Source organism: Etheostoma cragini, chromosome 18, assembly GCF_013103735.1.
Source record: "Etheostoma cragini isolate CJK2018 chromosome 18, CSU_Ecrag_1.0, whole genome shotgun sequence".
NCBI lineage: Eukaryota > Metazoa > Chordata > Actinopteri > Perciformes > Percidae > Etheostoma > Etheostoma cragini.
In genome coordinates, this window is record NC_048424.1 from 18,403,182 (window position 1) to 18,416,587 (window position 13,406).

General features: G+C 39.7%; 1 long non-coding RNA gene across 1 annotated transcript; it reads left to right on the plus strand.

The window, feature by feature from the left end:
• The first annotated feature begins 227 nt into the window (after positions 1-227).
• LOC117961799 lies at positions 228-9,792 on the plus strand. Its single transcript, XR_004660499.1, has 3 exons — positions 228-342; positions 7,027-7,032; positions 9,780-9,792. It is a non-coding gene; the product is annotated as an uncharacterized LOC117961799 (long non-coding RNA).
• The last annotated feature ends 3,614 nt before the right edge of the window (positions 9,793-13,406 follow it).

Sequence of the window (13,406 nt, forward strand, 5' to 3'; positions counted from 1 at the left end):
AGAATCACCCCTGCTGCTACTTAATACTTGTACTCCACCACACCTCAGAGGGGAATGTTGTAATGTTCACTTCACTACATTTATCTGACAGCTTTTGCTTTATTGCTTCAGGCTTGTTTCTGCAACAGCTCATTGAGTATTGGATACAATAAAAACTATTGAGGAAATATTTTCCTTTGACATCAATCCAGTATTAAATAAGATTGCTGCAGTAGAGAAACAAGCTACAATGTAAGTTAATAGGGTAATTGTCCAGCTTGTGTTTACATTCACAAAAGTGCTTGTTTTGCTACTGACAGACTCAGATTAATATGCTAAGTCTCAGACAACATTGTGGAAAGGGTTCAAAGGAGGTCAACCTTTCTGTTAATTAAAGACTAAGATCCTTTTTTATAACATGACTCCATGCAAATAATCAGTAATTTTAGCATCTTAAAATATGGCTTTCTAAAACATCTCTGAGCTTGTCTTGAGCAACTATCGGCTACGTTTGGTTCGTGTTTTCTTTCTTTCATTCCAATTTCGGGTCTGTCAGTCACAGTGAAAACCGTGGACATTTCCGGGGACAGATCCAGCCGGGGACAGGGGTCTGGTCTCCGTAATATATCTGCCTCTATTTTCTTAAGCAAACAGGACCTTAACCATGTTTGTCTATTTTGTCTAAATGCAATTTAAAAAATATTGCATTTATATAAGCAGTCTATTTCCTAAAATGCATAATGTGCTTGGATTCAATAAATGAATAAATGAGAGTGCATGACAGTAGGCTGCACCCACCCACACACACACACACACACACACACATCGGTCACTGTCACTCCCCCCCAAATGATCCTGTCCTGAAGGTGGAGCCTGAAACTGATTGTCCTCCGTGTGGTGGTAGTCATACACTACAGGCTTGTCCCTCACAGATCCAAATACATAACCCGTGCCATTAAAATGACTCATTTTGGTGCGTATATGACATGCTGCAGCCATTGCCTATATACCTTCGCAGGTCCTACCATGTCAGCGACGTCATCAATATCGTCAGCTTTCTAATACTAACAAGCAAAACGCGTATGCCATCTGGTCAAGGGGTTTCCCTCCTTTGATACTGTCGATAGCCATAGATAGTACCACTAAAGTTATTTCTTTCTCTGGTTCTTCCTTAATTATTTCTAATATCTTGGGAATGTGGATGTTGTCCAGGAAATGGTTCATTTCAAATGTATTGAGACCTATTTCTGAGCTAAAAAGCTTTTCATGAAATATTTTGAGTTTTCATTTATTAGTTTTCATTTAATAGGATCGACAATATCTTCATCATGTTTTGTACTGAGGTTATAAGTCTTTTATTCTGAAGATGTTTGATGCCCCATGCCAGCACTCTGGCAGGTTTTTTCCTTGATGGTAAAATGTCTGCTTAAACCGTAATAAGCTGAATGAAGCGCTTGTTTTAGATAGATTACATTGTGTTCTCAACAGGAGTAATTTTTGGTGGGCCTCTTGAGAACCTGAGAGGTAGCATTCATCTTCTAATCTCTTTATTTCTGCTTCTAATGATTTTGTCTTCTTGTAAGTTTCTTTGGCTTTAGAGCTAGTAATGTTAATGAGTTGTCCCCTAATGAAGGCCTTAAATGCTTCCCATCTGATACACTCTGAGGTTTCTATCGGATTCATTTCAAAGTAGTATTTAATCTGTTCATCTAAGAAAGTAGCAAAGCCAGTATCGGCCAACCATTTTGTTTTAAATCTCCATTTGGGAATATCACTAGACAAATTGAAATCATAATAGACTGAGGAGTTTGGGTCATGGTCTGACAGCAAGATGGCGTCATAGAAAACTTCCTTTATTTTACATTTTGGTAGGGTTGAAACCAGAAAGAACTATATGCAAAAAATATGACTGGTGTAGAAACATGAATATTGTTTGCCATTGGGATTACCTTCCCTCCAGACATCAATTAGACAAATTTCTTTCATGAAATCGTGAATTACCCCCCTGCTTCTCGAATGTGACTGGTCCACTCCTGAACTTTTGTCCTTCCGTGGATCTAAGGTGCAATTAAAATCACCTGCCATAATACAAGCACCATATTAAGAAGCAACAGTAAGAAATAGGGTTTGGAAAAATGTGGGTTTCTCTCCGTTTAGAGCATACATATTTATCAGAATTATCTGCCTTGTGAATTTGTAGTGGAATAGAGTCATGAATTAACGTCATGACTCCCCATGCCTGATAGGTAAAGGGGTTTTACCCTTCCACCTCCTCCTATCTTTAAGATCATCCTTATGTGTTAGATGGGTTTCTTGAAGAAATACTATATTATATTAGATGTAATGCTTTAATCCTGTTCATAACTTGCTTGACCTTTTTAAGGTTTTTTGTAGCCCTCTGCAGTTCTAGGATCTAATTCTAACCTTAAGGTCAACAGACATATGGACTTACTGTTTTGAATCTTCCCAACACTTTCAGTCATTTCAGACCTAACAAAGAACATAGAACAGAATTATTCCCCTCGGCCATCATTAATCCGCCTGAATACTACGCCATCCAGTGTTTCCCACCTTCATGTATTGGACCTCAAAAAAGCAAAAAAAGGGTCCACGCAATATTAGGATCAGTAAAGCTATGCTGATGTGAAAAAAAACAATAAAAAAAACCCCAGAATAGATAAAACTACTCTGCTACTACGATAAAGGAAATACACTATTTAAAATAGACAAAAATTATCTGCTAAAAAGGTTACAATTTGTTTAAAACACATGAACTGATAATAAAAGCCAAAGTGTTTGCAGTTTATACATAAATATTTAAGTACATATATATTATATACATTACATAATTACTTACATAAACGGACATAAATTTACGAATATTTGCACATTTTTGAGCCAGATAATAAATAATCTGGGCATTACATTTTTTGGTGGATGAGCACTTTTTTACACAAAGAATAAGAAGTAGTTGGGGCGAACGACCAATGAAAGTAGTTCCAAACTGGTCAAGGCGCCCTAGGGTGGCCCAGGCGGGATATTCCATTACTCACTACATATGACTCCCAAGGTAAAGTTTGGCAAAGAAATATACAGTCACTGAGTTTGAAATGGTGTTATGTGTGCTCCTAAAGGTGGGAGAAAACACACCCAAACACAACACAACCTGAAGCTAAATACATTTTAAGTTTGGATTGATTCAGCAACTATGGCAATGGTTTTGAATGTGCCAGAGCTCTGACTTCTATACAAGACGTAGCATTGGCTGACTTTTTTTCATCCGTGCAGTTAAACAACCAGACTGTCAAAGCTCACAGCAATGAGTAGTCGTGTAACCACAGCCCTTCTCCGTCATATAAATTATGAGCAAATGTACTGAGGAATTTAGTAAGTGGTCAAATCCCAGATGGGAATAAGCACGGCACACGTCACGCCAGCTGGTTAACTGTCTCAGTGACTGTTGGAATTTAAATCATGGAACAAACTAGTTTCAGTGCCTAACCAAACAGATATTAAACCAATAACCACTACCTTTTTGCAAAGCCATTATAAAACAATCCTTACAGCTCATTTGGAGCTGAGACTCAAGTAGTTTCCAACATATGCTGTTAATAGAATATTAATTTTGCACGTCTGCAAAAGCTTCCTCAGGTAAAAAAATTGTGGTTTGGACAAATGTTCTACACTTAATTTATACTGAAATATGTTGAGTATGAACACATCTGTCTGTTGTTGACCAACACTGGGGAGAGATAACGACGTGGGATAGTACTTGGCTTTCACATTGTTTGTGTGTGTGTGTGTGTGTGTAAGAGAGTCGGTACCAGTCTGACGCCGGCACCACAGGGTGTCTGGTCTCGGGCTAAACCCCAATCCCCACCCTCTGTCCTCCCTTCCACCTAAAACACGTGCACACACGACAACACACACTCTCTCCCGGGCATGTCTCTGCTGCTGTGTTAATCCCATTGCTATGCAAGAGGCAGTACCACATGGACTCTCATCAGCCTACCTGTCAGCCCCCTCCAAATCAACTCCCAAGCGGTTAAACGCAAACACGTAGGAGGCCCAGTGGGGAGCCAATACATCCACATGCCCGACGGAGCAGACCCCGTCTCTGATCTGTGGCGTCATTTTGAATCCAAAACTAATGCAGACATTCCACACACATGTAAGTGCAGTGGGTTCACATTTCATAAACACATTCCACTGGATATAACAGCTTTAAATGTCAAAATCACCTGCGAAAACCTCTGGCATGTGTCATTGCGTTTGTTCTATATCTCACACGATAGAAAAACATCTCCCTAATCTGGAGAAGCGAAGGTTTCATTGATTGCGTTATCAAGAGAGGGAGAAACAATCTGTCATCACTCAATTTAAAACAAAATGGAATCTAAACTCTGGCAAGGGGGTTCTGGTACAGCAGATTGATTTAAATTATGTTCAAATGCAACAGCTGCATATTAAAAAGTGTTTTCATGTCCCAACAAAAGAAAACAAATACAAGATGTGTCATTCGGTATCAGTGAAACACACAGGATTTAGTTTGCCTTGTCTAAGTTTCCATTCCAATGAAGAGAGAGTGAAGGAAGCCAATGCATGAGTGCAGGGCAAATACTGTGTTTTCCCTCCCATTGCAGCTAGTGACAGGAAAAACAAATGGCAGGGATTTCTAAATTCTCTCTCTCTTTCTCTCTCTCTCTCTCCCTTCCACTCCTCCACCCACCCCCCTACATCTCCACACACGTCTGCAGATGGCAATTGCCATATTAGATGTTTTCTCTTTTGCACATCAAACCGGAGGTCACAGCTGCACCGCTCCTAAACCAGCCGCAGATGTGTCGGCACAGTTACCTGACAACCAGTGCAGATGGAACACTTTCCGAGGCTGGAATTGAAGTGCAAAGCACACACACACACACACACACACACACACACAAAAGAAAAACAAGTGTTGTTTAGCCAGAAACTACTTTGGCTCCCCTAGGAGAGCCACTGAGATCAGAGAATCAAAATGAAGACAAATTTGTTAAGTTTTTGTACAGAGTTTTGTCCCTTACAGCAGCTGGAACACTGAAAGAATTGGGGGTAGGGGGGTGCAACGCTGATTTGTAACTATTTAGACAATGTTGTGTAAAATCGACAAGGTCTGACTTGAATATTAATGAATTCAATGATTTATTTATGTTTCGTCTTTGACAGTGCAAAGCGTGCATGCTAGTAGGCTTGGCCTACAGAGCACCGAGGGGAGAAGGCCTTGTCAGCATTATGTTTGGTCTGTCAGATAGATTAACATGATAAAATATGCACATACTAAAGACACTCAGCGATTTACATGATCAGACCATCCCACGGTACTGCGAGCGTGATTTCTGCTGCAAAAAAAGGAGAGATGTGTTCTCGAAAACACTCCCAATTATGAGATTTACATCCCAATTTTAGCAACCACCTATTATAATCTGTGGTATGAAAAGACTGTACGTGACTGAGACTCCATAATGAACTAATTTGAATTTGGACTGGATGTTTAATCAAATGTGTGTTCTCACTTAGAGGATTTGTGAATATGATTTTTTTTTAACCTATTACTTTTTTTTTTATTCTTTTCATGAAATCCCATTGGAGTCACCCTTTGATTACTACACCGTTTTCATATCAAGAGTTATTTCTTGGATTTTGATGAAACATACAGTACACCATTGTCATTGACATTATTGTTTCTGGTTAAGTAATTAACAATGTATAGATATGCAGTGCAGTAGTCGTGGTGAGAAACGGTCATTTAATGCGGCTCTTCATTAGACTCCCCTTTGCAATTTGGAGTTTAATGAATGAACATGAGTAATAAATGTAAAAATATAATGACAACTAAAACTATATAGACTGCAGATTTGCTTGCAAAGACTACACCTTTTGCATGTAAAGCGTCTCAGTCCTGCAAACCATACGATGATATAGCCTAGGGTGATGATTACTACCCTCTAAATAACCCACAGGGGGGTTTCATAAGTTAGCGCCCCTAGTCGTGACAGGAAATACAACCCACAGGGGATTTCATGAATTAGCGCCCCTAGTGGTGACAGGAAATACAACCCACAGGAGAGTTTCATGTGTTAGCGCTCCTAGCGGTGTTAGGAAATACAACCTACAGGAGTGTTTCATAAGTTAGCGTTAACACTGACAGGAAAAGAGACCTACCAGGGGCGTTTCATAAGTTAGCACCTCTAGTGGGGACAGGAAATAAGATCTACCAGGGGCGTTTTATAAGTTAGCGCCCCTAGCAGTGATAGGAAATATGACCCACAGGAGCGTTTCATAAGTAAGCGCTCCTAGCGGTGGCAGGAAATACAACTTACAGGAGTATTTCATAAGTTAGCACCCCTAGCAGTGACAGGAAATACAACCAACAGGAGCGTTTCAGAAATTAGCGCACCCTAACAGTGAAAGGAAAAAAGTTCTACCGGGGGTGTTGCATAAGTTAGTGCCCCTGGCGGTGACAGGAAATACAACCCACAGGAAGATTTTGTAAGTTAGTGCCCCTAGCGGTGAGAGGAACTACAACCCAGAGGAGGATTTTGTAAGTTAGCGCTGTTAGCGTTGGCAGGAAATCCACTATAAACTGACATAGAAGTCCTAACTGCTGCTTAAAAAAAGAACTTACATAAGCGTTTCTCCGGGGAAGACAATCTCAAAGCACTATATGTGTGCCAGGCCATAAGATAATCATGAGTCCTACCAGTGTTAATATCACAAAAATGAAAGGAAGTGAATTTCAATTAGATAATTTTTGGATAAATTTCTTGAAAAAGAACTCTCTTCTAATTTCGTTTGCTCCACTTAAAATTAGTGCTTGCCGGTTGATATTTTAGTTTGTATAATTAACCCTCTGCCCCTACAAAAAAAAACTATGAATAATTCATAGTAATTTATGGCCCTGCCCACACACACAGGTGTTTTCAGTTAATGTGCCTGATTTGACCTCCTGATTTGATTTCCTAGGACTGTGTGGATGTGGTCATACTGATTGAGTAACATCTTCCTGAGACCCCTGTTGGTGCTGTTGCACCTGTTAGGTTAGGACAAATAACAGCTTTATCATTGTTATTGGTAGAGAGAATTTGTGACTTCTTAAGTTGCCATCCAAGCTCCGGCCCACCTTCAACCTGAGCAGAGTCTAATCAGCCAGAATAACTGAAATCGCCTGTCTAAGTGTTCAGAGGCTTTATGCGTCAGGAAATGTGGCTGGATTGGGCAGGAAATCACCCTCCAGCACAACCAGAGAGGCCTGAACCTGGAACTCACAAAGGGAAGTGAAAGCGAGCCAGGAACAGCAGGACAGAATTCTGTGATTTATTACTACTGTACAAGCATCTCTATTTGGTTGTCCTTCCTTGTAGTCTAGTCCACCACATATTCAGTGGCTGACGGAGGTGAGAAGTGCTTCTTTCAAGTCTAACAATCAGAAGTCACGCCATACAAATGGTTAAGTCGACATGAAATAAATCAGCACTGCAAAGTTGTAGCATTGACAAAGCATATGCTAAACATATGTCTTTAAAGCCCTGGAAAAAAAACTACAAGAGTATGTTTAATATGTATTTTATGTTGCTATTTTGGTATCTGATTCTTTGTTGTAAATAATGTCTTGTAAGTCTGTTTTTATTTTTTTTATGCTCGACACAATAATGAAAATGATTCATTCACATGGTGTTTACTGATGTTAAAAGGGAGAAAATGTATTTATTTTTATGCTTCGATGTCTTGCAATTGACTTCGAGTCATCTCTTTTCAAATAGTGACACAGAGAGACAGCACAAGCTCAGACACCCCAGATATTGATGTCCAATGGAGCCAGACTGATGCAGTCCCTGACCACAACAATCCCTGAGGGGTAAAGGTTAGAGCATGGCCTATTGGTGTTTCCTCCCTGCCAGTCAACCCCGCCTCAGCTGCCGGGAATACAGCTCCCCTATGAACTCTGACCCCCGGCGCTGCCCTGCGGCCGGCCCCAGGCCTCAGAGCGGATCCAGGGCCAGGCCTATACAGGATCCAGATCTGTGTGGTCTGGGGTGGAGACCTCGGTAGAGGAGAGGCTCTTGGTTTTTCACTCCAGTGCGTCAGTGAGCGAATAATAAAACAAGCATGCATCTATTTGTGTCCTTATATACAGTATGTCTGCGGTCACAGGGAATCTGAGCCCCTGCCAGGATCATATCTTTTTCCCCGTTCCGTCCTCGCTCTGTTCTCTTTATCCTCGGGCAGACATCTTAATTACAACCAGTTTGGTTTAAATGTGAACCCAGGAAGCAAGACAGTGCCAAGAAGGTTTGTCCTTTGATGGGCTCAGCGGCTGAGCAGCTGGTGGTCTGCAGTACAGCAGGTCATAGTACCCTCCACTGTCATGGTTTTAACCCAGGAAATGAGTTCAATACGGAGTTGCCGGTGGAGCAATCTGAGGATCAGGGTGGTGGTAAAGAGGTGGTGGGTTGATGCAGGGAGATTTAAAAGAGAAGAGAAGGACGGTTGGTTATATATGATGAGGTAAGAGTTTGTGAACAGGAGGAATGCTTACTCCATGGGACAGCAGTGATGGAGAAGATTAGAGTGGGAGGAAAGAGCCAAAATTCAACATTTTAGCTGTGTAAATATCTAATGTTAGCAAAGAGAATGTAAACAACTTGTAAAATATTGGTTTCACATTGGTAGAGTAACAAACGGACAAGATTTTTTGGAACTAAGATAAGACAATGCTAATTGGTTTCCATGACATAACCTACAGTATTACATAAGACAACCCTGATTAAAAGACGACCCCTTCTTTTTCATTTTTGGAATTCTGATTAATGACAAAAAAACTGCATTCATGACGCCAGCCTTCCGTGACCGCGCACTGCCCCCATCCAATCTCAATGCAGTTACTTGTAATCAAAGAGAACATAGGATTAAATAAACATGGACTCTTCAGAAGAGGTAATTATCTTCACTCGAGGTTATAAGCTCAAACAATGCTGAAAAAAAACAGAGAGAGTTGTGTGTAGCTGATAGTCTTAATTAGCATTGTAGCAACTCATTTGATAATGACTTGAATGCAACAAACGTTCATTAATATCAAATAGTCACGCACTAAAGCTTTAGACTATCCAGAGGGTTGCTGTATGGAATAACATTGACAATATAATTAAAAGGAAACTTTCAAAACGGAATTTACAGTAATGTCCAAAAATATCAACATATGAAGTCATGGCTTGTTTTGTGTACATATATTTTTTTTGTGTGCATACACATATATACATATTTTCCCGGAGAATACAGCCTACGTGATAATTGTTGTAAAAAGGCAACAATACCCTAGTGCTCCTTGCTGTAATAAAGCTGCTAATGCATGCTACTGCCTCACTGGTTTATTCATAATCACGGTGTTCCCTATGTGTATATTAGCATTAGAAATGTCAAAGTATTCATTGCATCAAGGAGAGATTTAAATCTGCTCAAAGTGGCGCTGATGGAGGGACTCAACACATTTGCCATCTGTATTAGTCCAAAGCGAATGGTGTCATCTCGGTGCTCAGTCTACTCCACGTGTGTGATGAGTGCTGCTGGAAGCCCTTCACACTGCTGTGAGCAGAGCAGGCACATGTCTCCATCCAGCCAACTTCTGACTGACAAGCCTTCCCACCAACCCCACCCCCTTTCCACCAATTAGCTCCAGTATTAGCATATGCACTCTATTTGCATGAGCACCGACTAATTCCTGGTGTCGTCGCGCAGCTGTCGAAGTAGATTAGCCATGCTAGCAGTCAGAGAGAGATCCCCGTCTTATCGCCTGTCTCAGTGCCGGATCTTGGTATTTTCTGTACTTTGTCATGAAAAACGCTTTCCTTGACCATCTGAGAGGGGGGAATATGAATGAAGAAATATTTGTGATAACGTTATAAGCGTTTGAGCAGGGAGGTTGCTCTCAGCATGCTTGGATGGGTCTACTGGCTGAGAGGGTTGACAATAACTGAGTGTGTTCTGGCGTGTTTCTCACAGTAAAAATCTTAATATGATGATTAATATCATGATGGTGTCCTTCCAACACGTCGTGGGAAAATCCTTTGCTTCCAACCTATGTATGTAAATCCTTCTAAAACTGCTATAAAGCACATATCCAATGAAATTAAAAAAAACATAGTAATTGAAACCTGTGCAGCTCACAAGACCCTATACTTTAGGTGAATATAATATAGTTATAAATATACTGTATATATAAGTATAGAAGCCATACCAACAAAAGGAAATATTAAACATGATAAGTTAGAGATGATATGAAAAGCCCTTATCATTTTGAACTGAGAAATCAAGATGTTGACAAAACATATGTAAATTTATTTCATAAATAATAAAACTCCCGTAACTTTATTTAACTAGAAATAATTTGAACTTTTGATGTATGATCTTATTTTATGTATTCAATAATCTAAAATTAAAACTTCTTAATTCAACAATCCCTCTCAGTTATGGAAGCCTCATTTCCGCAATGAAAAGAAAAGAATTAAGCATGAAAACTCAGGTTTTGAATAGAAATAATCTATTATTATTATATATAATATTAATATAATACTTCTTACTCAGTCTCTTTTTTGTATTATCATACATAATTTTTTTTGTTCCTGTCATCCTCTTTGTAATTGTTTCACACACCCGCAAAGAAATATGCACATCTACATGTTTTCATTGCTGCTGTCAAGCCAATAAGGGTTTCAATAAATAAGTAGTGTTATTAATGGGAAGGGATTGCATAATGCTGCCATGATTAATGGTGTTCATGGCAAGAACAACATCTTGGAGGCCAGAGGACAGGCTTATCACATGAAAGAAAAACACAGATAAACAGTAATATCAAAGGTGAGAGCCCCTTGGCAGCAGCAAATGCTAACACATTTCCTGTGTTTACTATAGTATGTGTCATAGTAAAAATGAGGTATTATGTTTACTTTAGGTTTGATCCTGTGTCCAAAGAGTTTTCTTCCTCTTGATTGCCACTATATACACTGAACAAAGTGTCTAAGTCTAAGATGTTTTCGTTTATCTGTCTTTTAAGCCCCCAACGTCTCCTTACAGGCAGCGCTGCCTGGAAGGCACTAGGATTAGGCAATGGTTATGTTTAGGGTTATGGTTAGGGTTAGGCAATGGTCATGGTTAGGTGCCTTGAAGTCAATGGTCGCAGCTTGACGTTGGGGGATTAAAACACCATCAAATTACTTTTTTTATGTCCACAAAAGGTTAATTTCTCTCAAATGTTCACAAATTTGTGTTACTGAGCAGGAGATAATCCATCCACATCACATGTGTGGCACATCCAGATTCTGATTAGACAGCATGATTATTGCACAGGTGGATCTTAGGCTGGCCACAATAAAAGGCCACAAAAATGTGTTAAGATCAGCCAATCGGATTCTTCCATGATCGATCCTTTGCTGTAGCCCCCTTTAACAAAATACAATGGAACAATTTACCATTTCAGATTAAAACCACTCCTACTCTCAAACACTTCAAAACATATATTTTCTTTCCTTCCAGGCCTTTCCTTCCAGTTAAGGAAAGCTATCATTACTTTTTATTTGTTGATTATTTTACATTGTGACATACTTTGTATACAATTGCTGTACTATTGTTGTTTTTACCTTGTAAAGCACTTTGGGCAACACAGGTTTTAAAGGAACACGCCTCTGTTTTTTGAAATAGCAATATTCACCATCTCACCTAGATTTAAATATGTAGACTAACATTGTCTTAGTCCAGCGGCGCTGCCACTAGTTTAGCTTAGCATAGTGACTGGAATCCTTTGTTGCATGTCGTGAGAAAAAAAATAGATCCTAATTACTTCTTGTGGCCTGCGTATTCACTATGAGTACAAATAGCAAAGCAGATTAAGACCAGGCGATTTCCTAGGCAGATATTGACTTGGGACTATATTGGGGCAAAGCACTGTTACTATCACGCAACACCTGAAAAGTGAGTACAGGTTTATATGGGTTGATCTATCCCGTAAAATAACCATGCGTCATGTTTACGGTAATCACTAACTCTGTGGGCTGATGTTTATTGGGTCCATTCGGCAGGTTCATCTTGATATGACACGGAGCCTGGTCATTGATGGCAGTACTTTGTCCCTCTCGCCACTACACAGACACTCTATTTCAGTTGGCATAGGTTGGCAAATTCCAAACACACTTGTTGGCTCTCATCCTCAAACCTCAGGGTGTTGAGTGACTGCAGCCTCCTTCTCCTGTTATCTATTTCCAAAGCACAAAGCTCCTCTTCCTCTGGTACGTAGAGGCATGGTTCGTTATAAAAAAAAAAGTGTTTAGGTTTTTCTTTTCTTTTTTGGCTCACTTTTACTCACGCCAACAAAGGATTCCATTCACGACATGCTAAGCTAAACTAGCGGCGGCCCGCTGGACGAAGACAAAGCATGCATTGGGACAAAAAAATGTGTTGCCCCCCTATCTAAATCTAGGGGAGACAATGAATAACCCTATTTCAAAAAACTAGAAGAGACAGGCTTGAGAAAACAACAGAAAGTTTCCAAAGTTTAGAATCAATTTAAACGTCATTAAAACCAAAACTCTGGGCAGTGTGTCTACTGCAGAAATCCAACTAGCTCACCACAACGTCAATGCTTCAGCATCACAACAGAAAACATTGAGTCTAACTTAATAAAAGTAAATCACAAAGTTGTACGGACAATACATCTACACTAAAACACACCACCTACCAAAGAAAAAAATTGCTCCGAAGAGCCGACTTGTTGACTATCCCTTCTGAAAAACAGCTGATCAACGATCTACTAGCATAAGTGTACCAGAGCTCTGTGACATTGTAATCAAATATTTAAATGAAAATAGGTTGAGTAGAACTAATATTTAAATATAGGCCCATATACAGATCCACCTCAGGTTGAAAAGTGTAGTTCTGGAAGTTAAGTTGCATAACTTAAGGTCATGTTTATGTATGTTTAATGTAGTTTAGTATAGTTTGAGGTTGTTAACAACAATGCAGTATGGCACTTAAATGCACTTAATGTTTAGTTTTTTGAGAGATGATGTAGTAAGCAATGTAGGCAATCCAAATGTTGCTTTTCCGAAAATGTAACCAAACTGTTGTATATTATTGCTCTTCAATAAAACAAAAGCACTTCTTATCCAATTACTTGATTACTAAAGTAATCGATAGCTGCAGCCCTAGTGTGTGTGTGTGTGTGTGTACATATGTATTTATGGCACACATGTGTGGCTCCATAAGGCTGGCCGTGGCTATGTCATCAGGTTGCTTTTACTTGATTTAGCTCTTGCTTTAGATATCCAACACGTTCTCATTCCCGGTGCGTCAAAAACTGCCGCTTGGTCAGTGGCCCTATGCTTCAAGAAGTGACGCTCTAG